Raw genomic sequence first — 24,745 nt, 5'->3', positions numbered from 1 at the left:
AATTCACTAAAAACCAATGAACTGCACACTTCATATCAGTGAAATGTATGGTATGTGAATTATATCACAATAAAGCTGTAGTTTTTGCAAAGGGCCTTATTCTAATTACAATAAATAAGCTAATAAAGACAGCATAACTCTTAGTATTTTACTATTCTTTCCATCGTGCCATTGGTCTTCCAACAAATGGGTGTAGAAGGAAGGTCAGAAGCCAACATCATGTCCAGCTTGCTCATGAGGAAGTTACATGGCATCACAGCCCTGGAGAGGAAGTGGTAGGACTAAGGCTTCAGTCCACAGATTCCTGACTTTGGCTCTTTCTGTGTGTGCTCACCATGAGCTGATCTGTCATGATTTAACACTGAGCCCCATCCCGGTGTAATTTGGTCATTTTCAGATGAATCAATCTGATTCCCTTGACTTTTCGTTGCTTTTCTCTGAGCCCTTTTCATTTCGACCTCTCTCTAGGACAGCAGTGTGGTGGTCAGCCTCCAAGATGACATCCCTGACCCATGCTTCTTGGTGTTCACCTTCCCAAACTGAGTCAGGGCTGGTTTGTGTGACCAATAGAACACGGCAGAGCTGACAGAGTGGACTCCTAAGGCGGCTAAGTCATAAAAGGCACTGCAGCTCCTCCTTGGTCTCTGGGATGCTCACTGTGAGGGAGCCAGCCATGCTGTGACACTCAAGCAGCCCTGTGGAGAGGGCCACTTGAAGAGACACTGAGACCTCTGACCGCAGCACCAACTTGCCAGCCCTGTGAGGAGCCTCCTTGGCAGTGATCCCTCCCAGCCAAGCCTTCAAGCGAGACCGCAGCCCCAGCCAACACAGGACCACAACTGCATGAGAGACCCTAGCAAGAATGCCCACCACGCCCTTTCTAGAGAAATGGGGTCCTGGTTACGGTTTAGCAATACTGTTGCTGCAGTAATATGGAAAGTGGAACCTTCACCTCGTGAACTGAGTGATGGAGCTAGCAAGACGTGTGAGGAGAATGTTTGAAGGTGGCTTCTTCTAGTTATAATAAAATGAGAAAGGGATGAAATAAGCCAGAGGATGGATGGTTAAACATAAGGGGATACCTTCTGTGTTTCAAAATAGTATTTTTTCCCCTCATTCCCAGACTCACAGTGGCAAACAATGCTAAAAATAAGAAATGGGAGGAAACAGCTCCCTCGGGGATACACGGCAGACTATGGGGCCAGCCTCCAAGATGGCTGCAGTGATCCTCACCTCCAGACTTGGTACACTCCCCTCCACACTGAACCACGGCTGGTGCTGCGTGCTCAGTATAACATAGTGGAAGTGACAGTATGTGACTTCCCCTTCTGGCTAGATTACAAAAGGATTGCAGCTCTCACCTTGGTCTGTTGGATCATGCGCTCTTGGAGAAGCCGGCCGCCATGCTGTGAAGATACCCAAGGCGCCGTGTGGAGAGGAGCTGAGGCCCCCAGCCAACAGCCAACACCAGCTTGCCAGCCGTTTGAGGAGCCACCTTGGAAGTGATCCCCCCACCCCAGTCCAGCCTTCAGGTGAGACCACAGCCCCAGCTGACATTAAGACTGTATGACTTAGCCCAAGTGAAAACTGCCCAGCCAAGCCCTGGCCAACAGAAAGTGTGAGAGATAAGTGATTTTGCTGTTTTAAGCCACCAAGTTTTGGGGTGGTTTGTTATGCTGGAATAGATTACTGTGCACCCTGACCTGCACAGGATATAGAAGTGGGAATGTACCATAGTTTGGACAAGGGACGGACAATACCGTCTATTTTTCCTCCCCAAGACACTTGTTAATGGTCCTGGCATCATTTACCGGCTTTGGGGTTTCAACTTCCAACCAGTTTGGAGGATCCACTCCAATGTGCAGGACACGAGGAGGCTTTCTCATAGCTTTGGTCATTTACACAGGCCAGTCACCTGTCACCCTTACTTAATGACAACCAGCCTAGCAATTTCACCTCTTGGGAGGCCAGTGTTTGGTTCACGATTCCTCCCAAAATTTGAGCGTTCTGTTAGCAAAGGGCGCACTCTGTGACTGCCCCACAAAGGAAAAAGGCTGGTCTGAAATGCCTAAGTAGAGTCCTGTGGGTAAACCAGAGGTGCTCAACTTTGCCCAGGCTCTGGAAACAGCTGGAGGATAATGAAGCACTGGCACCACCCCAGCCCCGAGACTGGTTCAGTTGTCTGCAGTTTGCCTGGGCACTGGAGGTTCAAAACCTGCCCAGGGTTCTAATGTGCAGCCAACAGTTGAAACCACTGGATTAAATCTACCAGATTTATGCTTATAAAGTTTTTCCAGGCCTTGTTTACAAAATAGAGCTCTTGGTTAAAAAGTAGAATCCAACAAATACAGGCAGTCCACAAGTTAGGAAATTGTTTTTCTGGAAACGGTGGTCTAACCTGAAATGGTTTATGTTTAATCGCATTTTGCCACAGAAAAAAGTGTCACGGTGCTGTGAAGGGCAGGATGCCCAGCCTGGCTTTTTAAATAGAAATGGCCACAAACACAGTAAGTTAACCGATTGTGTACCTGCCTTGCACACAGTTTCCCAACTGTACAAAACTCAATTATGAAAGGAAGCACAGTAGAGAAATGCACGTTTTATTAACTCCTGAGGCTCCTTCACACAATAGAGTCTCAGGACTCAGAGAAAGGTTCCATCTTGTGTCGTCAGAGACAGAGCCAGGAAGAGATTACACATAGAGAAAGAGATTTATTTTAAGGACTTGGCTTACAGCTGTCGGCCTGGCAAGTCTGAAGTCCGTGGGGGCAGGGCTGGAAACAGCAGGAGCTGACGCTGTAGTCCAGAGGCAGCATTTCTCCTTCCTCACAGAAACCTCAGTTTTTCTCCCCAAGTCTCTCAGCCGAGTAGATTAGCCCCCCCCACACACACACTATGGAGGATGATGAGCTCCGTTACCTGAAGTCTGACTGCAGAGGTGAACCACGTCCATAAGTACCTTCACAGCAACACTCAGATAAGCGTTTGACTGAATCACTGAAACGACAGCCTGGCCAAGCCAACCCGTAAACCTGACCATCCAGGCCCCAAACTTGGCCTGGTGTCCTCCAGGGAAGGCTCTAGGTCCCTCCTGCCATTTCCTCACAGGGGACTTCTCCGGTCACCTCTTTAAAATACAGATCCTGTTGGAATTCTCTGCCAGAACACACTGCTCTCAGGTACTTCCGACATTTCCTTGCTCATCTGTATGCCTGTTGATTTGTCTGCTCTCACTACAGCGCAAGTTCCCAAGAGTAGGGACCTTGTCTCATTCACATCGGAGCCCCCAGTGCTCAGATGGCCCCTGGTACACAGGAAAAGTTAAAAAATGTTGGTCGAATAAGCGGATTATGCATTCATTCATTTACGGTAACTTGCACACCGTAATTGCCCTCCAGATGCTGTGATGGTGACACAGGACGACTGGGAGGCGAATTGTGAGGCCACTACGCAGAATGGCAACACCTAGACAAGCCCTGAAAGGGAAGCACCCAGTCGAATTCGGCATCTTTCCCACTAGGCCCCATGGGGTGGAATTTCTCACCTCTCAGGATGGCTAAGGGCTTTGGTGTAAGACGGGTTCAAGTCCCAGCCCTGCCACCTTTTAGCTGTCTGATTTGTGCAAGTCACTTAACCTCTCTGAGCCTCACTGTTCCCATCTGGGAATTGGGCACAGTAATACTGGCACCCCCCATGTTGTGGGGAGGGTGATGAGCTGGGTCGCTGCAGACGGATGGCCCCTGGCAGAGGGCAAGAGGGGCTGTTTGGGAAGCAGGAGGTGGGTAGTGGGACATACGCTGACTGGCAGAGAAGAGCTGAAATAGAAAAGGAGAAATGAGAGACAGTGCAAAGGGAGAACCGATGACTGAAAATAAGGGAAGGAGAAGTCAGGATTGGCTTTTTTTAATTTTATGAACGTCTGGTTTTTGATAATAAAAGCAATCCATGCTCATTGTAGAAAACTTCAAAAATACAGAAAAGCAGAAAGAAAAGATTAAAGACCACCCGTAATCCTGCCCTCCAGAGGTCCCCAAGATGAGCCTGTGGGGTGTTGTAGCCTGTTCATTCTTTCCTTGCCTGCCCCCACCCCAGATTTAAGATTTCATGCCTCAGACATCCATTAAGATGACTTCACGTTTCTGATAACTTTATTTTAATGCACCGGCCCTCCATTTTTGAGATCTTATTTTGTCAATTCCAGGTAGAATTGCTTATATCTAAATATACATTTAGATATCAACCCCGCAGAGGTGGAAGCTCTTCATGCATCACCCATGCATGGGCTGTATGCTGACCGATTTCAGGATGTTTCCCAATTTGCCATCCCCCTATTTTGGGGCATTTAGTTTCCGGTTAATTAGTATCTCTGTACCATGATTCCTGGATCTTGGATTTCTTCTGTAGGGGAGAGCCCAGAGAACCACCGCAGCAAAGGTTAACAGCATTTCCAAGGCTGCAGATACACATCAGCAAATTGGCTGCAGCCACAGGCGTAAGTACCTGCAGCTGGCTCGCAAGTGCTCCAGCCCCCAGGGCTTCCCAGGGAGCCTCTGCATGGGACCAGGGGATGATGCAATCACTCTTTGAGTTCCAGTAACAGCACTTCCAAGAATGCGACATGTATTAAAGTCATATAATCCTGAACATCATCTCCCGAACTTTACCGATGCATACACTGAAGCTCAGAGAGGTTAAGCAACTTGCCTTAAGTGGCACAGCCAGTAAGTGGTAAAGTCCCATTTGAATCCAGCTGACTCCAGAGTCAGGATCTGACCTGCCTGCTGCTGCCTCTCAAGGCCACCTGGTGTGGGTGTTGGCGTTGTCTCTCTCCTTTCCTCCATCTGGGGTCTGACGGAGGCCCACAGAAAGGCCCTGAAAGTCCACCTCTGTGGGCTGAAACTCTGGGGCATCAGTTCTAGAATCAGGAATCAGAACCAAGGTTGGGGACGTGTCTTTTTAGTCCCCCAAGCTGGTGACGACTGAGGGTCCTTCTTGAAGGTGTCTTAATCAAGAAGAGAGGATACCTAAGACCCCAGGGATCCTTGAGAGGGTCATGTGACCCTCATGTGACCAGGGAACATGCTAACGGCCTCATGTGGTCAGACGGGTAAGGACGTGAGTGTGTGTGTGAGCGTGCAAGAGGTCATCACCATCATCTGTTCCTGCATCCACCATGGAAACCCGCCCGCTGCGTGGTAGGAGCTCAGTACCTGCTTATGGGGTGAACTACAGCCACGTCAAGCTCTCATGACTCAGTTTCCCTGTAGATCATGAGAGCCAAGGACACCTTGGTAAGCAGACAGGATGGGCAACTCAGGGGCCGGGAGGTGTGAGTGGGCTCAGAGGAGAGGGGGCTCAGTTGTTTGGCGATTCTCCTCCATTGGGCACATAAATCACCTTATTGGTCAGTGGGCACTATTTACATGTTACAGACGCTGGGGCTAGACTGGGTGAGCATCCACAGACAATTAGGAGTGGGCTGGAATCCACCAGCCACACTTCTCCCGGACTGCCCCCAACCTCCCTGAGCCTAGGGGTGAGATCCGAGCCCAAACTCTCCAAAGGAGTCCTTTGAAGAGGAGCCCAGCAAAGGGCACCCCCAACCCCAAGATCTGTGGGGTGCTAACCCCCAGGAAAGACGTCCCAAATTCCCTCCAGCAGGCACTTCTTCTGGAGAAAAACTGCTGCCTGGGGAAAAACAGTCCAGAGGGTTAAGAAAACCGATGCTTGCAAAGAAGCATCTTCTGGCGTCTTCCCCACATGCTCCAGTTTATTAAGGAGAAAGCAAGAGGGAAGCCAGATGGAGACCAGGAGCTGGTCCTTCACCCCTGAGCACAGCCGGTCTGTGTCGCTAAGCGCGCAAGACTGATCTCACGCAGATCCCTCTTAACCAGGCAAAAGCAGGGTTAAGTGTGTGTGAGGGGAGCGGGAATCCCAGACTGCCTGGAACTTGAAACTTCCCAGCTGAGCACCAGCCAGTCCAGGAGAGAGCAGAGTCAGCGCCCTGCGGCTACTGCGGGCACCTGGGGCAATGCAATCAGGGAGGACACATAAATAGCTGACCCTCCACATGCCACACTGCAGGACATGCAGCAGACACCCACCGCTTCCAGGGTAAGTACAAGTTCCCTGGTTCAGGAGCCGGCTCCGGGCACCAGCCATCAGGGACAGTCTGGATGTGATGCTATTAGGGCAATCGGTATTTTTATTATTATCATCAATGCATTCAGATTTGCAATGAAGTCATGGGACAAATGCAGTCTGGGACCATCTTTAAGCAAAACAAAGCATTCTGTTTTCCCGTTGAAAATTCCTAGTGCTAGACTAAATGCAGGCGCTCAAAAGCAGATTCATTTGGTGGGGATAGTGATTTGTCTGCAGTCTTTGCTCTGACACAATCAGGGGTTTCCTCCTTCACTAAGGTTTTCTATTAGTTGCTGCGTTATTCTTTATTTTTGTGACATGTCCCTGGTGACAGGCTTGTCTCTCAGTACCTGGGTGCGGATGTGCCATGAACAAACCCGATTAGCTATACTTTTTGCTAAATGTGCATTTCATTATGGCTTTTCTGACCAAGCATGGAGACAGGGCTGGGTCTCCCCGACCAACCAGGAGCAGAATTGGGCATAAACCACTCTCGATTGTACATGAGCTACCTTACGCATGCGTTACCAATAACAAGCCATTTTTGTAATATTTGTGAGTGCCGGTTTCTTCACAACAGTTTCATCTGAGCAGGTTTTCAAAGCAGGTCTCTTCCTGGTGTTTATGGACGTGTCTGTTTCCCATTATAAAGTCGGGCAATGAGCGAAAGTGACAATCGGGGTTTCCACGCATAAACTTCCAGAAACTCCCTGGGAAGATTCTTCCCTAACATGCAAACTCAACCCAAAGCCCTTTCTCATGGGGGGTAAGGTGAGGGGTGGGGGTGAGGGGTTTGCTGTAGGCCCCCTGGGCTTGGACTTCATAGCTGGGAAGGACCTGGCGATTCTTGGAGGGGACTTAAGTGAGGAATAGAAAGGGAAATGGATGAGGTTCACCAAAGACCTTTTCGGAAGTTCATTTCTCCCCAAGTGCCACTATGCTTTGTGCAAAAATCTGGCGTGATGTACGATCTCGGTGAGCTGTTGCCATGTGTTGGCGCCATGTGTTGGCGATTCCTCATGCCTTCCACGTCCTGAGTTGTAATGGGAGACAGGGCGGAGGTGGCTTTTTGGTTGTTGAAAACATTGGCAGGATTTCCAACCCCAGCGTGGATGGCGTAAGAACTCGGGCTTCCTGACCTCTCTATGGCCTCGGTCAGTCTTGTCCCTGCTGGTGGTCAGGCTTCCAGATTCAGAAATGCCAGCTATCAATTGTTCCTACAGTCTTCCTGGCACTGGACTTGGAGGAGAGAGTCCTTTCAGACTCCGAGCTCGGTTTAAGCTAAAAAGACAGAAATGAGCTGCTGGATAGATGGATGTGTTAGCTATCAGGACCTGAGTGTTTTCATTCCCACTTTGGTCCACTGAGACCCTGTCCCCTCAGTTTTGCATCCCAGGGCATGTACCTTGTGGCAGTGATTCCCAAAGGAGGGAAACTGCCGGGCTCCAGGGCAAACACACCTTTTTATGGTTTCAGTTTCTCTTGAAACGGTGTCCTCATCAGCCAGTGTCCGAAGGCTCTCCCAAAGGAGGAATGGCCTTCCTCCAACTCTTCAGACCTGGGTAGAATCTTGCTGGAATGTTTTATGTGGTTCTTGTCTCTGAAAGTCCTCGATGCTTCAACCTTGAGCCTGGAAAAGCCTTCAGGAGCTGAAAGTGCCCTCACTGCAGCCCCCGGGGTTGGCAGTTTTCCTCCCACTCCCCTCCCTCCCTCAGGGGGCTCTAGAAGGAGACAGTAACCGCTCGCGGTGGCTGCTGTTCCACTCTATGCTTCAGTCCAAGCTGTCTGAGCTCTTCCCTTGAGAACCTCTTTGCAGAGGTGCTCCTTGCTGAGCAGTCCCCACAAAAGTTTGGGGCACTGGCCCCCCACGTTCCCACTATGCAATGCTAGGGACCCATGGGTGTGTGGCGTGTCTTGTCCCTTTTCTCGTGCAGAAAGTATGCTGTCACTGCATGGGAGCCACAGGTCCTGCCCCTCTGTGGGTGGGTGAGGGATGGGACAGCCCCCAGGGGCCATCCAAGGGCGTGCTCAGGCTTCAGTCAGTCACGGATCACTGTTCGTCACCCTGAGCTCCATGTCTGGGAATCACCAGGCCTGCTCCCAAAGAACCTGGATTTACTGTGTTTCCTACATGCCAGGTTGTCTTCTTATGGTTTTTCATCCACACAAGAGCTCCCCCGCAGCTCTGAAGGGTGAGTTGTCTTAAGCCCATTTTATGGTTACAGAATTTGGGCCTCAGGACAGTTAACACACTCGCCAAGGCCACCTGGCCTGGAAGCTGTGAGCCTGCCGGCAGCCTGGCCATCCCATCGTGAGGTCATCGCCTCCCAGATGCTATTAAACAAACCCAACAGAGTTACTGAGATATAATTCATATACCATACAGTCCACTCATTGGAAGAGTACAATTCTATGGTTTTTAGTGTATTTACAGAGTGTGCAGCTCTCGCCACTATCAATTTTAGAACATTTTCATCACCCCATTCCCATTAGTGGTCACCCCATCTCCCGTCCCCTGGCGGCCACCCCTAATCCTCTTTCTGTCTCCAGAGATTTGCCTGTTCTGGGCATTCCCTATGAAGGAAGCAGACAGTGTGTGTTCTGTATCCAGCCTCTCTCACTTAGCATCATGGGTGCTGCAGGTGTCTCCAGTTGAGATCTTAGCTTTTCCCATCAGAGCTGACGCAGACTTGTAAAGACACGTTCGTTGGAAACGTCCACTTCACTGGCTGCGACTCCATCAGCGGGATCCCTTCACCCTCGTCATGGCAATCCCTGAACTCCGCGTCACGACAAAATCATGCTCTACTGCTCCCCCGCCCCAGTAAACGCAGAAGGCTGCAGACCTTTTGTGGCCTTCAGCTAGATTTGCTAAGTCAGCAGTCTAACCTGCTTTTCCCAATCAATGCAGGCACCTCCAGTTATTGTCCTCTTGGAGAGGATACTGTTTGGCTAGTAAGAGGAATTTTAACTGTTGAAAGTAGCATTTTCAGTGTATCCTGGGGGGCATTGTCGAAAGAGTGTATGAGGTGTGTATTTGAAAGCAAACAGTGATCTCAGGCAAGATGAGTAAACGTGTGATTTGAGATGGATAAAGTTATGAGGGCCTGAGGTGCTATGTGCTAAAGGATCCCAAAGCCCCTGCTGGGAATTTGGTGATTGACTAGTGATGTCTGCCATGGACTGGGGACTGGGGTAACGGTGAAGGTGCTACGTGATGGCCTCTGGTGCACATTTGGTTAGAAGGAAGAAGTCACTGGATCCCAGAAGTCAGGACCAGCACACACTCAGAAGGCAAGGATTCATACCAACTCGTGTGTGTGTGTGTGTGTGTACTGAAGGACGTGTCCTCAGACCCAGCCATGCACTGCCCAGACCCTGGGATGCACCAGGCCAAGTTTCAGGCAGGCGGGGTCTGGGCACAGGCCCAGTAAGCTGGTTTCAGGGAATCCGGAGGAAGTTATGTCCCAGGTCAGCCACCTCTGAGTAATCGAGGATTTAAAAACCAGAATCCACTGCTTCGTCACATCTGGCAGTATTTGGGCCAGCACAATGCATTTCCTTCTTGGCCAGTGGGTCCCCGCAGAGGGAGACAGTGTGGATGGGCGCCAGCACCTTGGGCCGGGTTCCAGCCTCCCACCATATGTCTCCACACCTCTGAAGTCAGTGCATTGCAGAGGAATTACGAGCCTGTCCTCCTCCCCCCTGCACTGTCCTGCCCCCTGAACCTCCCATACTCATAATTAACAAACAGTCCTTGGCAGATGGGGGCTTCCAAAGGAATTTTCCTCCAACAGAGAGTGAGTTGAGTGCAGTAAACTCCCACAGATGAGACTGGTTGCCTAACAGGAAGAACCCTATGTACCTTCTCAAGGGAGTAGGGTGTCTGGACTCATGCTGCCGGTGTTCTAGAACTTTCTTTCAGTGTCACCTTATCTCCTTTATTTGTTTCCAACCTCCTGCTTAATTCATTTCTTGTGAGAGATCAGATTTTTCCCTTAAAGACCAATCCAGACAGCAAATATGACCAGAGAGAGGAGTGTATAGTCAGTCTTTCCACATCTGGGTTGACCAGAAGTTTCTCTTCATGGATATTGTCCTGGAATGTCGTCCACCTTCTCATCTGCACTGCAGCGTGTAGGCAGATGGGCTGAGCTGGCCCAAGGCTTCTCTTGGTCTTGAGAGACAGGCATTTAACCTGAGAAGGCCGGGGGGTGGGGATAGCACTACCAGCCAGGAGTGTGGACACTTGATGGCCACGAGCTGTTGATGGGGCAGTGCCTGAGTTCAGCTTAGTCCCAACCTCACTGCCCATGTTGACCACTGCCAGGTCCATGTGGGGCACACATTCTAGGAGCCTCTGCCCCCTTAGGCCTAAGAGGGCAGGTTTATGGTTCCTGTTTAAGATGAGGTAACAAGGGTAAGTTGAAAGATGGCCCCCAAACATGTCCACACCCTAATCCCTAGAACCTGTAGATACGGGACCTTACACAGTGAAAGAGCTTTGCAGGTGTGATTAAGTTAAGGGTCTTGAGAGGGTGAGATCTTTCTGGATTGTCCAAGGTAATCATAGGGTCCTCATAAGAGGGAGGCTGAGGGAGATTTGGCACAGACAGAAAAGAAGGCCACGTGACAACAGAGGCAGAAGTTGGAGCGATGCGGCCACAAGCCAGGGATCGCCGGCAGCCACCGGAAGTTGACAGGGGCAGGAACAGATTCCTCTGGAGCCTTTGGAGGGAGCAGCCCTGCTGTCACCCTGATTTTAGCCACACAAGACCCACATTGGACTTCTGACCTCCATAACTGGGAGAGAATAAATTTGTGTTGCTTAAGCCACTGAGTGTGTGGTAACTTGTTAAGAGCAGTGATGGGAAACCCATGTAGTGACTGAGACCGAGGTCATCAGCCAAGTGCCAGGCCCTGAGTGCAATCTCACTGACTCCAGGGTCCACACCATTTTTTTGTATCGTTTGAAGACAGATGAAGAGTGGAGGATAGAGGCCTTTTATTTTTTTTAAAGCATTGTTGCTCTCCTTTTACTAAGAAGAAATGAGGCTATTTGCTTATTAGAAAATGCTCCATTCATCCCTCGATCCTTTGCTTCTGAAGTCATTTCTGGTGGGAAGACACAGCCCATCCCACACTCAGCTGGGCTGGCGTGAAGTGGGCAGAGAGACCACGGCCTTGGTGCTCTCCAGCTGCCTGTCCCACTGGTGTGTGCCAGCACAGTTCGGGGCAGAGTGGGACCCTAGACCACCCCTCCCTTCCCCAGGATCCCTGCCACCTTCGATATGGGCACGGTGTTTCCTGCACCATCTGGGTCGTGGGCTGTGATGAGGATAAAAGGAGAGGAAAGGGTAGAGAAGCTCTGGAAAGTTAATGGGGCTCAGTTATTGTGTGAGTGGCTGCAGTGAGTGGTACTAAGGAAAATAATTCCATTTCTTTCTTCTTAGAACACGAACTGCATGAAGACATCATTGCACGGGTTCATAAAAATATATTGTGTGTGTACAGGGTCTGAGGAGGCAGAGGGCATGCATGAGCACCTCCTACCATACAAAGCTCCAGTTTTATTGGCTTGAACCATTGTTTATCCACAAAAATGTGCCAGGAAATCAATGTTACCAGGATGTGCACCTGCCAGGTGCTGAAGTTCCCTCACACCCCTTCCCTGGATTTCTCTTGGCTGCTGCTCTTTAAGAAGCTGAACCCAGAATGCCTCAACAGGCGTTTTGACTGACCCATCCTGCCTAAGGGATGCTGGACAATGTCTTAGTTCCTGGGGCTGCCACAACAAGTTACCACAAACCAGGGGGCTGACAATAACAGAAATGTATTCCCTCCCAGTTCTGAAGTCCAGAAGTCTAAAATCTAGAGGTCAGCAGGTCTGCACTCCTTCTGGACGTTCTAGGGGAGGAGCCTTCCTGCCTCTTCCAGCTCCTGGTGTTCTTGGTTTACAGCCAAATCCCTCCAGTCTCTGCCTCTGTCCTCACAGGGGCTCTGTCTGTGTATGTGTCCCCAAATCTCCCTCTGTCCTTCTCTTGTAAGGACACCAGTCACTGGATGTAGTGCCCACCCAAAATCCAGGCTGATCTCATCTCATGATCTTTAATCACATCTGCAAAGTCCCTTTTCCCAAATAAAATCAAACAGAGTACTACAGGTGGTGCACCCAAAAGGTGGTCTCAACAGGCACAAGAGTCTTTGGGGGCACATCCTCTTCTGAGCGGTCAGCCCACGCGCAGCAGCTCATACACTCCCAGTCAGTCAGCCTGGGAGTCAATCCCACCTACTGATGTGCCAAAACAAACCAAAGCTCAACTACAACAGAAGAACACACATGACACACTCAAGAGACACTCCTGGAGCACATGTACAGGAGATCAAGGAAACTGAACCATTGGACCACACAGGACACATACTACATAAGGCCACCCTGCAAACACTGAGAGACATAGGAGATCTATGTAACACATAGATGCAAACACAGAGAGGCAGCTAGAATAAGGAAACAAAGAAACGTGTCCCAAATAACAGAACAAAAGAAACCTGCAGAAACAGAACTACATCAAATGGAGGACACCAACCTACCAGAGAAAGAGTTTAAAGCACTGGTTATAAGAATGGTTAAGGAACTTAGAATTTCAACAAAGAAATAGTATGCATAAAGAAGTACATAGAAACCATAAAAAAGAACCAGTCAGAAATAAAAAATACAGTAACTGAAATCTAGAATACACTAGAAAAAACCAACAGCAGATTAGATGAAGCAGAGGACTGAATCAGTGATTTAGAAGACAAGGTAGCAGAAAACACCCAAACAAAACAATAAAAAGAAAAAAAGAATAATTTAAGGGACCTGTGGGATGACACCAAGTGTAACAATATTCTCATTATAGGGGTACCAGAAAGAGAAGAGAGGGAGCAAAGGGGTGAGAACCTATTTTGAAGAAATAATGACTGAAAACTTCCCTAACCTGGCGAAGGAAATAGACATACAAGCCCAAGAAGCACAGAGAGTCCCAAACAAGATGAACCCAAAGAGGCCCACACCAAGACACATCATAATTGAAATGGCAAAGGTTAAAGACAAAAATAGAATCCTAAAAGCAGCAAGAGAAAGAAAACTAGTTACTTACAAGGGAGTTCCTATGAAACTATCAGCAGATTTCTCCACAGAAACTTTGCAGGCCAGAGGGAATGGCAGAAAATATTCAAAGTGATGAAAAAACAAGGACCTACAACCAAAACTACTCTATCCAGCAAGGCTATTATTTAGAATTGAAGGAAAGATAAAGAGCTTCCCAGACAAGAAGAAGCTAAAGGAATTCATTACCACCAAGCCAGTATTACAAGAAATATGAAAATGACTTCTTTAAGCAGAAGAAAGGAGAAAACAAACAAATAAATGAAGATCAAAACTATGAATAATAAAATGGCAATAACTGTGTAGCTATCAATAATCACTTTAAATCTAAATTAATTAAACGCTTTATTCAAAAGACATAGGATAAGAAAACAAGACCCATGCATATGCTGTCTACAAGAGACCCATCTCAGTTCGAAAGACACACACAGACTGAAAGTAAAGGGATGGAAAAAGATGTTTCATGCAAATGGAAATGAGAAAAAAGCTGGGATAGCAATATTTATATTGAACAAAATAGACTTTGAAGCAAAGACTATAATAAGAGACAAAGAAGGACATTATGTAATAATAAAGGGATCAATCCAACAAGAGGATATAACCCTAATAGACATCTATGCACCCAACGCAGGAGCACCTAAATATATAAAACAAATATTGATAGACATAAAGGCAGAGATTGACAGTAACACAATCATAGTAGGGGACTTTAATACCGCACTGACACCAATGGACAGATCCTCAAGACAGAATATCAATACTAAAACAGCAGCCTTAAATGACACATGAAACCAGGTAGATTTAATTGATATTTTTAGAGCATTTCACCCCAAAGCAGCAGAATATACATTCTTTTCAAGTACACATGGAACATTTTTCAAGATAGACCACATGTTAGGCTACAAAACAAGTCTCAACAAATTTAAGAAGATTGAAATCATGTCAAGCGTCTTCCCTGACCACAATGGTATGAAACTAGAAATCAATTACGAGAAAAAACTAAGAAAACCACACAAACACATGGAGGCTGAATAACACGCTGCTAAATAATGAATGGGTCAACAATAAGATCAAGGAAGAAATCAAAAGATACCTTGAGACAAACGAAAATGAAAACACAACAACCCAAATCTATGGGACACCACAAAAGCATTCCCAAAAGGGAAATATATAGCAAGGCAGGCCTACCTAAAGAAATAAGAAAAATCTCAAAATAAACAGTCTAACTTTATATCTAAGGGAACTGGAAACAGAACAGCAAACAAAGCCCAGAGTGAGTACAAGGAAGGAAATAATAAAGATCAGAGCAGAAATAAATAAAATAGAGACTAAAAAAACAAAAGCAACACAAAGCATCAATGAAACCAAGAGCTGGTTTTTTGAAATGATAAACAAAATTGACAAACCTTTTTCATCGAGAAAAAAGAGAAAGGACCCAAATAAATAGAATCAGAAATGTGAGAGGAGAAGTGACAACAGACACCACAGGGAAAAAAAATTAAGAAAATACTATCAGCAACTATACACTAACAAATTGGACAATCTGGAAGAAATGGGTAAATTCCCAGAAGCATACAATCTTCTAAGGCTGAAACAAGAAAAAACAGAAAATCTGAACTGCCAATGAAATCTAATTTGTAATCAACAAACTCCCAATAAACAAAAGTCCTGGACGAAATGCCTTCACAGGTAAATTTTACTAAACATTGCAAAAAGAATTAACATCTATTTTCCTCAAACTACTCAAAAAAGTCCAGGAGAAGGGAAGGCTCCCAAGCTCATTTTACAAAGCCACCATTACCCTGATTGCAAAACCAGATAAAGACATTACAAAAAAAAACAAAACTATAGGCTGATATCTCTAATGAACATAGATAGAAAAATCCTCAACAAAATGTAAGCAAACCAAATTCAGCAATGAATTAAAAAGATCATATACCACGATCAAGTGGGATTCATTACTGGTATGCAAGATTGATTCAATATTTGCAAATCAAATAATGCAATACATCATTAGATGCAGAAAAAACGTTTGACAAAATCCAGCATCCATTTATGATAAAAACTCTCAGCAAAGTGGGAATAGAGGGAACATGCCTCAACATAATAAAGGCAATACATGACAAGTCCACAGCTAATATCACACATCATACTCAATGGGTGAAAAGCTAAAAGCATTCCCCTTAAAATCAGGAACAAGACAAGGATGCCCACTTTCACCACTTTTATTCACCACATTTATAGTAGTGCAAGTTCTAGCCACAGGAATCAGACAAGAAAAAGAAATAAAAGGCATCCAAATGGGAAAGGAAGAAATAAAACTGTCATTATTTGCAGACAACATGATATAGAGAAAACCCCAAAGATTCCACCAAAAATCTATTAGAACTGATAAATGAATTTAATAAAGTAGCAGGATACAAAGTTAATATTCAGAAATTGGTTGCATTTTTATACACCAATAATGAACTATCAGGAAGAGAAATTAAGAAAACAACCCCATTTACAATTTCATTTAAAAAATAAATAAAATACTTAGGAATAAATTTAACCAAGGAAGTAAAAGACTTGTACTCAGGAAATTATAAGACATTGAATAGAGAACTAAAAGAAGGTACAAATAAGTGGAAACATATTCCATGCCCGTGGATAGGAAGAATTAACATAGTCAAAATGTCCATAGTACCCAAACCAATATATAGATTCAACACAATCCCTATCAAAATACCAACGGCATTTTTCACAGAACTAGAACAAATAATCCTAAAATTTATATGGAACCATAAAAAAAACCTGAAGAGCCACGGCAATCCTGAGAAAGAAGAACAAAGCTGGAGGTATCATACTACCTGATATCAAATTATACTACAAGGCCATAGTAATCAAAACAGCATGGTATTGGCATAAAAACAAACACACAGATCAATGAAACAGAGTAAAGAGCCCAGAAATAAATCCATGCCAATATGACCATTTAATCTATGGCAAAGGAAGCAAGAATTTACATTGGGGTAAAGACATTTTATTCAATAAATGGTGCTGGGAAAACTGGAAAGGTACATGCATAAAAATGAAACTGGACCACCTTCTTATGCCATATACAAAAATAAACTCAAAATGGATTAAAGACTTAAATGTAAGACCCGAAACCATTAAACTCCTAGAAGAAAATATAGGAAGTAAACTCTCAGATATTACCCTTATTAATATTTTTACTGATATATCTGCTCAGGCAAGCAAAACAAACAAAATAAATAAACAAATGGGACTACATCAAGCTAGAAAGTATTTTCACAGAAAAGGAAACCATCAAAAAAATAAAAAAGACATCCTACTGAATGGGAGAAGATATTTGCCAGTGATACATCTGTCTGATAAGGGGTTAATATCCAAAACTTATTTACAAAACTCATATAACTCAACACCAAGAAAATAAACAATGCAATTTAAAAATGGGCAGAGGACCTGAATAGACATTTCTCCAAGAGAACATACACATGTCCAATAGATATATGAAAAGATGCTCAGCATCACTAATCATCAGAGAAGTGCAAATAAAAATCACAATGAGATATCACCTAACACCTGTCACAGTGGCTACCATCAATAAATCAAGAAAGAAAAGGGACCCCTTGTGCACTGTTGGTGGGATTGCAAATTGGTGCAGCCGCTATGGAAAACAGTATGGGAGTTCCTCAAAAAATTAAAAATAGAACTACCTTATGACCCAGCAATTCCACTCCTGGGTATTTATCCAGAGAAATCCAAAACACCAATTCGAAAAAAAATATATGCACCCCTATGTTTACTGCAGCATTATTCACAATAGCCAAGATATGGAAACAACTGAAATGCCATCAATAGACAATTGGACAAAGAAGATGTGGTACATTTATAGAATGGACTATTGCTCTGCCATAAAAAAGAATGAAATCTTACCATTTGCAACAACATGGATGGGCCTAGAGAACAGTATGTTAAATGAAATAAGTCAGACAGGGAAAGACAAATACCATATGATCTCATACGTGGAATCTAAAGAACAGAATAAATGAACAAACAAAACAGAAATAGAGACACAGATGAACATCCTGATGCTTGCCAGGGGGGAGTGGGGTTGGGAGGGTGGGTAAGAAAGGAGAAGAGATTAGGAAGTACAAAGTGGTAGTCACAAAATATTCACAGGAAAGTGAAATGCAGTGTGGGGAATATAGCCAATAATGTCGTAAAAACTATGTATGATGTCAGAGGGGTTATACACGTATCGAGGGATCATTGCGTACATTATATAAAGGCCTAAGCCCTGTGATGTAACCCTGAAACCAATATAAAATAATGCTGAATGTCAACTATAATTTAAATATATATGTATATATTAGGTTGGTGCAAAAGTAATTGCGGTTTTAAAAGTTAAAAATAATTGCAAAAACTGCAATTACTTTTGTACCAATCTATACATCGCATTTTAAGAAAGGAAAAAAATGTATTCAAGTTGTAATCCTCAATATATACCAATAACAAAAGATGGATACAAGTCACATTTGACTTCTGCAATTACTAGAGGTGCTCCAACTGGTTACCATCAGCGTAATTTTAATAACAGTTTTTCCTTTCTTAAAATGTGTATACATTTTTTTGGCACCCTCTGTGTGTGTGTGTGTGTGTGTATTATATATATATACACATATATATAATATACTATATAATATATTATATATAGTACATATTATATATATATATATATATATATATATATAGTCACAGGATGTAAAGCACAGCACAGGGAATATAGTCAGTGGTATTGTAATAGCTATGTATGAGGTCAGGGGTAGTAGACTTGGTGAGGTTATCACTTTGTGAGGGGTGTAAGTGAGTAATCATTATGTTTTTTGTACACCTGAAACTAATTTTTAAAAAGTCGACTCTACTACCAACTGGAAAGCTTGAGTCCAGCTTACCATTCACACGTTAGAGGGCCTCCCTTGACGTACCTGCACCGGCACCACTAACATCGGGTCAGCACTGCAGGCCCCAGAGCATCTACCTGCACTGTGTACTCTGCACAACACCCCTGTGCCCATTCTACAGATGAGGAGCCAGAACCCTAGATGCATTTAAGACACAAAAAACTGTCCAAGACCGCGGGGTCAGCTAATGACAGATCCCAGGTGAAGACCCAGATCCCCCTGTTTGGCTCCCCAAGCTTGTTCTAACCCTCCCCCCATCCCTGTCTTCTCTGCCATGCTGGTGCATTTAGGGTGTGACTCAATCTAATCCACATGTCAGCGAGATCTTAGTGCAAAGGAGGAAATGGGAGGCAGCTTGCCCAGATGGTCACTGTGCTTATTTCTAGCTGCTGAGTTATTTTTATGCTTTGTTGTAATTTCTAATTTATCTATAATAAGTATATATTATTTTCATCATCATAAAAATGTGCTAAAGACCTTTAGGAACACAAGCACACGCGTGGAGCACGTCAGCAGGGCCAGTCTTCCTCGGCAGGCTCTAGGGGAGGAGCATCCTGCCTCATCCATATCCTGGGGGCTCCAGGCTGTCCGGGCTGTGGCCACACACCTCCGGTCTCTCTGCCTCCGTCTTCACATGGCCTCTTCTTCTGTGTGTACCAAACTTCGTCCTCCTCTCTCTTCTAAGGATACTCATGATTGCATCTAGGTTTCACTCGGGTAATCCAGGAGAGTCTCCACATCTCAAGATCCTTAATTCAGTCACACCTGCAAAGTTCTTTTTCCATCAAGGTCATCTTCACAGGTTCCTGGGAGGAGGACCTGATATCTTTGGAGGCCATTCTCGGCCTACACAGATGGTATTGTGGTCGTTTCTCTAAGAAGAGCCTGGCTGGTGCTCTGGCGGCCTGCAGGCCTCGCTGTCCCTGGCACTGACCCGATCGGATCAGGCAATTTGCTAACCTTGTAGTCCTGGGCGGAACGAGGGGAAAATGAATGAAACGACCCTGAAAAGCCCTATGCGCGGGGTCTGGCGCAGCGAGTGTGTGACGTGCGGTAGCTCATTATGCTTCCTGTACCGTGTAATCTGTAATGTTTCCTTTAGCAAAAGATTTTATGAACCACCAACAAACCATTTAAATGAGACAATCTGGAAAGAACCATTTCCCTCACTCCTCCACCCCTCCTTTAAATAATAGTGGAGCTATAATTTGTACTTTAAAATGCACCTGTAGCCTATTGTGTAATGCAGGGGTTTTCAAGTGGGGTCCCCAACCTGCAGCAACAGCACCTGGGAACTTGCTAGAAATGCAGATTCTCAGGCCCAAGACCTCCTGAATCGAATGCTCTGGATGAAGCTAGCATCTGTGTTTTATGGGCCCTCAGGGATGCCGATGCAGGGCAGGTGTGTGAAGCCATTCTTCTGAGGAACACTTCTTCCCACGCCCACAGCCAGTAGGCGCAACCCCACAGGAGCAGCCAAAGCCGCTGGGAGAGACTCTGCCCTGGTTTCGGGAATGTTCTGGGGACAGGGGCCAGCTTACGGAGGCCAGCAGGGGTGGGCCACCCAGGAGGCCACTTACTAAGTGGTAAACATTGGCGTCCAAGGAAATCCAGTTTACATCCACCCAGAGCTCTGGGAAGGCTTTGAGGTACCACTGGCTAGGGATTTGCAGAAATGCCCGTGTGAATGGAGATGGTTTCAAATGCTTATTTTTAAAGGAGAAAATAAAAACCCAGCAAGAATTTCTGTCAACACAGACTAGCTTATTTTAAAATTTATACGGAAAGGCAAAGGACCTAGAATAGCCAAAGCGATTTGGGAAAAGAGGAGTCAAGCGAGAAGAATCACTCTACCTGCTACGCTAGCGCGTGCAGAGTGACAGCCATCAAGACTGTGTGGTGTTAGCGGAGGGACAGACACAGACGGAGGGGACAGCACAGAAGGCCCAGAAATGGAACCACACAGACATGCCCGAATGATTCTTAATAAAGGTCAAAGACTCTTCCATAATGGAGGACAGCCTTTCAACAGCTGGGGCTGGAGCAGCTGGACATCCAGAGGCAGAAAACGAGTTGCTTTATGCCTTATACCAAAATTAATGCAAAGTAGGGTGTGGATTTAAATGGAAAATGGAAAACTATAAAATATTAGGAAAACACACACACACACACACAAGAAAACCTTCAGGATCCAGGGCCAGGCAGAGTTCTGAGACTTGACTCTGAAAGCACGACCCCTCAAAGGGTCTTCATAAACATACTGAAGTCCATAAACTGAACTTGATCAAAATGAAAAACTTTGCTTATTGACCAACTCTGTTACGAGGATGAAAAGACAAGCTACCAAGTGGAGAAAATATTTGCAAAACATGTGTCCAACAAAGGACTTTGGTCCCAAATATACAGAGAACTCTCAAAACTCAACAGCGAAAAAACAAACAACCCAATGAGAAAATGCACAAAAGACATGGACAGGCGCTTCCCCAAAGAGGAGACATGGATGGGAAATAAGTACATGGAAAGGTGTTCAATGTCACTGGCCATTAGGGAAACGCAAACTGAAACCACAATGAGATATCACCGCACATCTATCAGAATGGCTGCAGTAGAAACAGTCATAACGCTGAATGTTGGCAAGGGTGCAGAGATACGGGTCTCTCATCCATTGCCAGTGGGAAAGCAAAATGGTACTGCCATTCTAAAAGACAACTTGGCAACTCCTTCTAAAACTGAACATGCAACCCAGTAATTACACTCTTGGGACATTTATCCTAGAGAAAAGGACAATATTGTCACACATGAACTGTACACAAATATTCATTGCAGCTGTATTGCTAACAGCCAAAACCTGGAAACAACTCATGTTGTCTTTCATCTCCATGGAATTCTTTTCGGCAATAAAAAGGAATGAACTCTCTTAGTAGAGAGCTAATCACACACACACACACACGCACACACACATGCGTGTGCATAGAACTGGTGGAAACTGAATGTGCTCTGGGGTTGTGCTGTTGCACTGACACTGCATTTGTGCCAGATGTTAACACGGGGAGGTGGGAGTGCAGAAAGGGTATTCAGGACCTGCTGTACATTTCTTTTCAATTTCCTGCGAATTTATTATTTCAAAATTGAAAGTTTAAAAAAGGGGAAAAACCAAAGAAAACACACAACAAATTCTTTTGTCCCTTTAATCTTTTTTAACTTGGAGAAGTGACTAACATCTTTAAATAATCAGCATCTGAATCACCAGAGGGACCTGGAGAGGGCCAGGCTTTTGAGATGTGGGCTAATCCGGCCACAGGCCTCTTCCCAGATGACAGCGATGGGGAGAGGTGGAACCTCCCTGAGAAGGCCGTGACCCTCTCTGCGCCTTAGTGACAGCTGAGTAAGCTACGAAGTTGTCAGTTGTAGTACTCAGCGTCCATTCGACAGGTATTTATCAAGCATCTATTGTGTGCCAGACACAAAAGAGGAAAGTGAAGCACAGAGAGGTACAGCAACCTGTCCCAGCTCACACAGCTAGTGAGTGACAGAGCGGGTGGAACCCAGGCCATCTGGCTCTGGAGGCCACATGCTTAACTGCTCCCCATGACTAGCAGTGACTGCCATATGCCCCTGAATTCCTTCCTTAGGGAGGATGATTCTGGGTCCACTCTGGGTCACCCATCTCTAGAAGGCGTTTTTCCAGCCTCAAGGAGCAGATGCTGACGCCACTGGTGAAGCAGAGGGTGAGGCTGGGTTCTGGCCACAGTTCCCAGCTGAGAAGCCCTGGACGGCCCGTTTCCTTCCCCGTAGGTTCCGACCTGGGCCCAGCCCTGCCTGCGCCTGGCCCGCTCTCCTCCTCATATCCCAGAAGGTGAGGTTGGCTTCTTGGGCAGCAGAGCTCAAGGGAGTGGGAAGCTGGGTCTGGCCTGAGAACACAACTTTGCCTTCATGGAGTCCTTCAGCAGCCAGAGCAATGCTCCTGGCCCTGGAGAAGCCTCTGCCTGGGACACTGGCAGATATCAGAACGGGCAGGGAGCTGCTCTGAGCCCAGCCAGCTCCCGTAGCCTCACGCAGGTCCAGTGCGTCCGGCACGTCCCGAGGTGTGGTCCCGCGGACACGCCAGCCTGATGAGGACACAGCTTGGTGAAGAGGACAGCAGCTTAGTGGGGGCCTGACATCTAGCTTTGAAGCTTCCTGCTGTGTGACTTCAGATAAGCCCCTCGATCTCTCTGGGCCTCAGCCGCCGACCCACAGACTGATTGGCTGTGCACCGGGGCTCCTTCGCCTCATGGGAGGGCAGTTCTGTGACCATTCAGGCGAAGCGACCTCGCTCCTCTCTGTGAATAGCAACAAGCCTTTCTAGCATGGAGTCCTCTTCGTACCACGGGTCACCTGTCCCCAGCATCATGATGGAGAGACCATGGGCTGGGATGCAAGGAAGACAACATATAGTGAGTGACATTCAGTGTTGCTCTCCACAAGTCAGCCTGTGCTGCCACGTTTGTGTGGGGAGAGGGGCCCACCCTGCACACTCCGTGGGCCTCCTTCCAGATGGGTGGACGAGGTTGGCATACGCCCAGCCGTAGCATCGAGGGGACATCCACTCCACTGAGGTTGGCTTGCCCTCCACGTGCGACAGTGCTGGTGGTACGCCCCACTCAGATCAGAGGTTCCTAACCCTCATGGTGCCGGGAACCCCTTTGCAGTCTGCTGTGGCCTACGAACCCCTCCTCGTACGTAAATATTTTTAAACATATAAAAGTTGTGTTCTGGGCATACCAAGGAACCCAGCTATATTGGCGTAGACATCCAATAACAGGCCAGACAGAGTGATACTGTGGGAGCAGTTTCCAGGCTCTCGACCTTACGTGGAAAGGTGCTGGCTCGGTAGCAGATGGCCATCAGCTGTAACCGGTTAGCCATTAGCCACTGATATAACTGCCATGGATATGCTAGAGAGTTGGTTCATTGGCAGAGAAGTGGGCGGCGGGTTGTGGATCGTGTGGCTCCTGCTTCCTGTGTCTCCAACCCAGTGGCCAGCGAGACTATAGCGGTGTGACTCCCCATCTGTGGCTCCGTGGGTGTTCCTTTTTGGCCTCACCATATCCTGCATTCTGGTGCGGGGAGCGGGAGCTGAGCCCCCGCATGACAGATGTCTATGCCTCTAAGGAGATAGAGAAGCAGCTCCAACAACTGCAGTGCAGTGGTGAGCGAACAGGGCACTGAAGGTGCCGGCAACGTGACAAGTCCCAGGCGCAATGGCTGGTTCTGCCACATGTGGGGACCTACTTTTGTCCTTGAAGGAAATGCTCCATTTCCGCTAAGGTTAGTGAAGATGTCCTTGTTTTCTCATCCAAGTTCAGAGACTCCTTTCTTGGAGCCTTTATGTACGAGACCGCGGTTGGAGCCTAGCCAAAGTACCCCAGGTTAGAGCGCCATTTCAGAGACAACAGGGCCTGCTCATAGAAAACACAGAGGCTGGGCTCCCTGCAACTTCCAGATCCAAATCTCTATGGGCAGAACCCAGGAATCTGTGTGGTAACACCCTTCCCTGGGCGATGGATACACACACTCAAGTTTGGGAATATTGCTAGTGCGAGGACGCAGGGAGAGATCTAATGATTGGGGTTATGCTGTATTTCAGCCACAGGCCAGCAATGACCAAGGAGGGGACCAGAGTTCCCCAAGGCCGGTGACAAACAACCACAGGAAGCCTGCCTTCCTTCCTCCCTCCCGCCCTCCCTCCTTCCCTCCCTCCTTTCCTTTCTCTGGTGAGCTCTCCTGTACACATAGTTTTCCCTCTGGCTGGCTAGTAGTTAACCAGCTGCATCTCGGTATTGAAAAGTCGCCTTCGAGCTTCTAGAGATAGTGTATTTCCTGTAAGTGGAGCTTCTCTGGAAGTCTTGGGGGTACTTGGACTTCCAACGTTCTTCCGGGGCTGTTCACACATGCCCCTGAGGAGTGAAGGCTTTGGGCGGAGGCCTCTGGTCATCACCCCAGAGACGGACAACAGCAAGGACAGGAGTGTCCTGTCCATTCCATGTGGAGGTGTCAGCTTTGGGGCTGATCGTGGATTTTGGAGCAGAGTCTGCTGGTTGGGTTGATTCTCTGCTTCACCTCGATGATACTGACCTTCAGCTTCTTCATCTGCAGAGTGAGGGAGGAATGAGGTACAGATGGCAGGCACATCACTAATGCACCAAATAGGCTCCTTTTTCTCTTTCCTTCTGGACAGAGTGGGCTGAGCTGGCTCACATCCCCACTCTGCCATTCGCTAGCCGTGAGACCTGGTGGAAAAAGGATCATTTTTAAAGGAAGATAAAATTCTAACTCAAACCAATACAAAATGCACACACATCAGGGATTTTATTTACTTTGTGAACTAATGAGGGAACCAGTAAGACAGCGCTAGCATTTCAAAGGAGATTTCAGAGAACCACACACATAGCCGGTGAGGAGTGCTGGGGTGAAAAGCTAGCCTATCCGGGGCCGGGATCCTGCA

This window comes from Rhinolophus sinicus, linkage group LG11, assembly GCF_036562045.2.
Source record: "Rhinolophus sinicus isolate RSC01 linkage group LG11, ASM3656204v1, whole genome shotgun sequence".
NCBI lineage: Eukaryota > Metazoa > Chordata > Mammalia > Chiroptera > Rhinolophidae > Rhinolophus > Rhinolophus sinicus.
The sequence above is the reverse complement of the archived record's forward strand: the minus strand, read 5'-3'. Positions refer to the sequence as shown.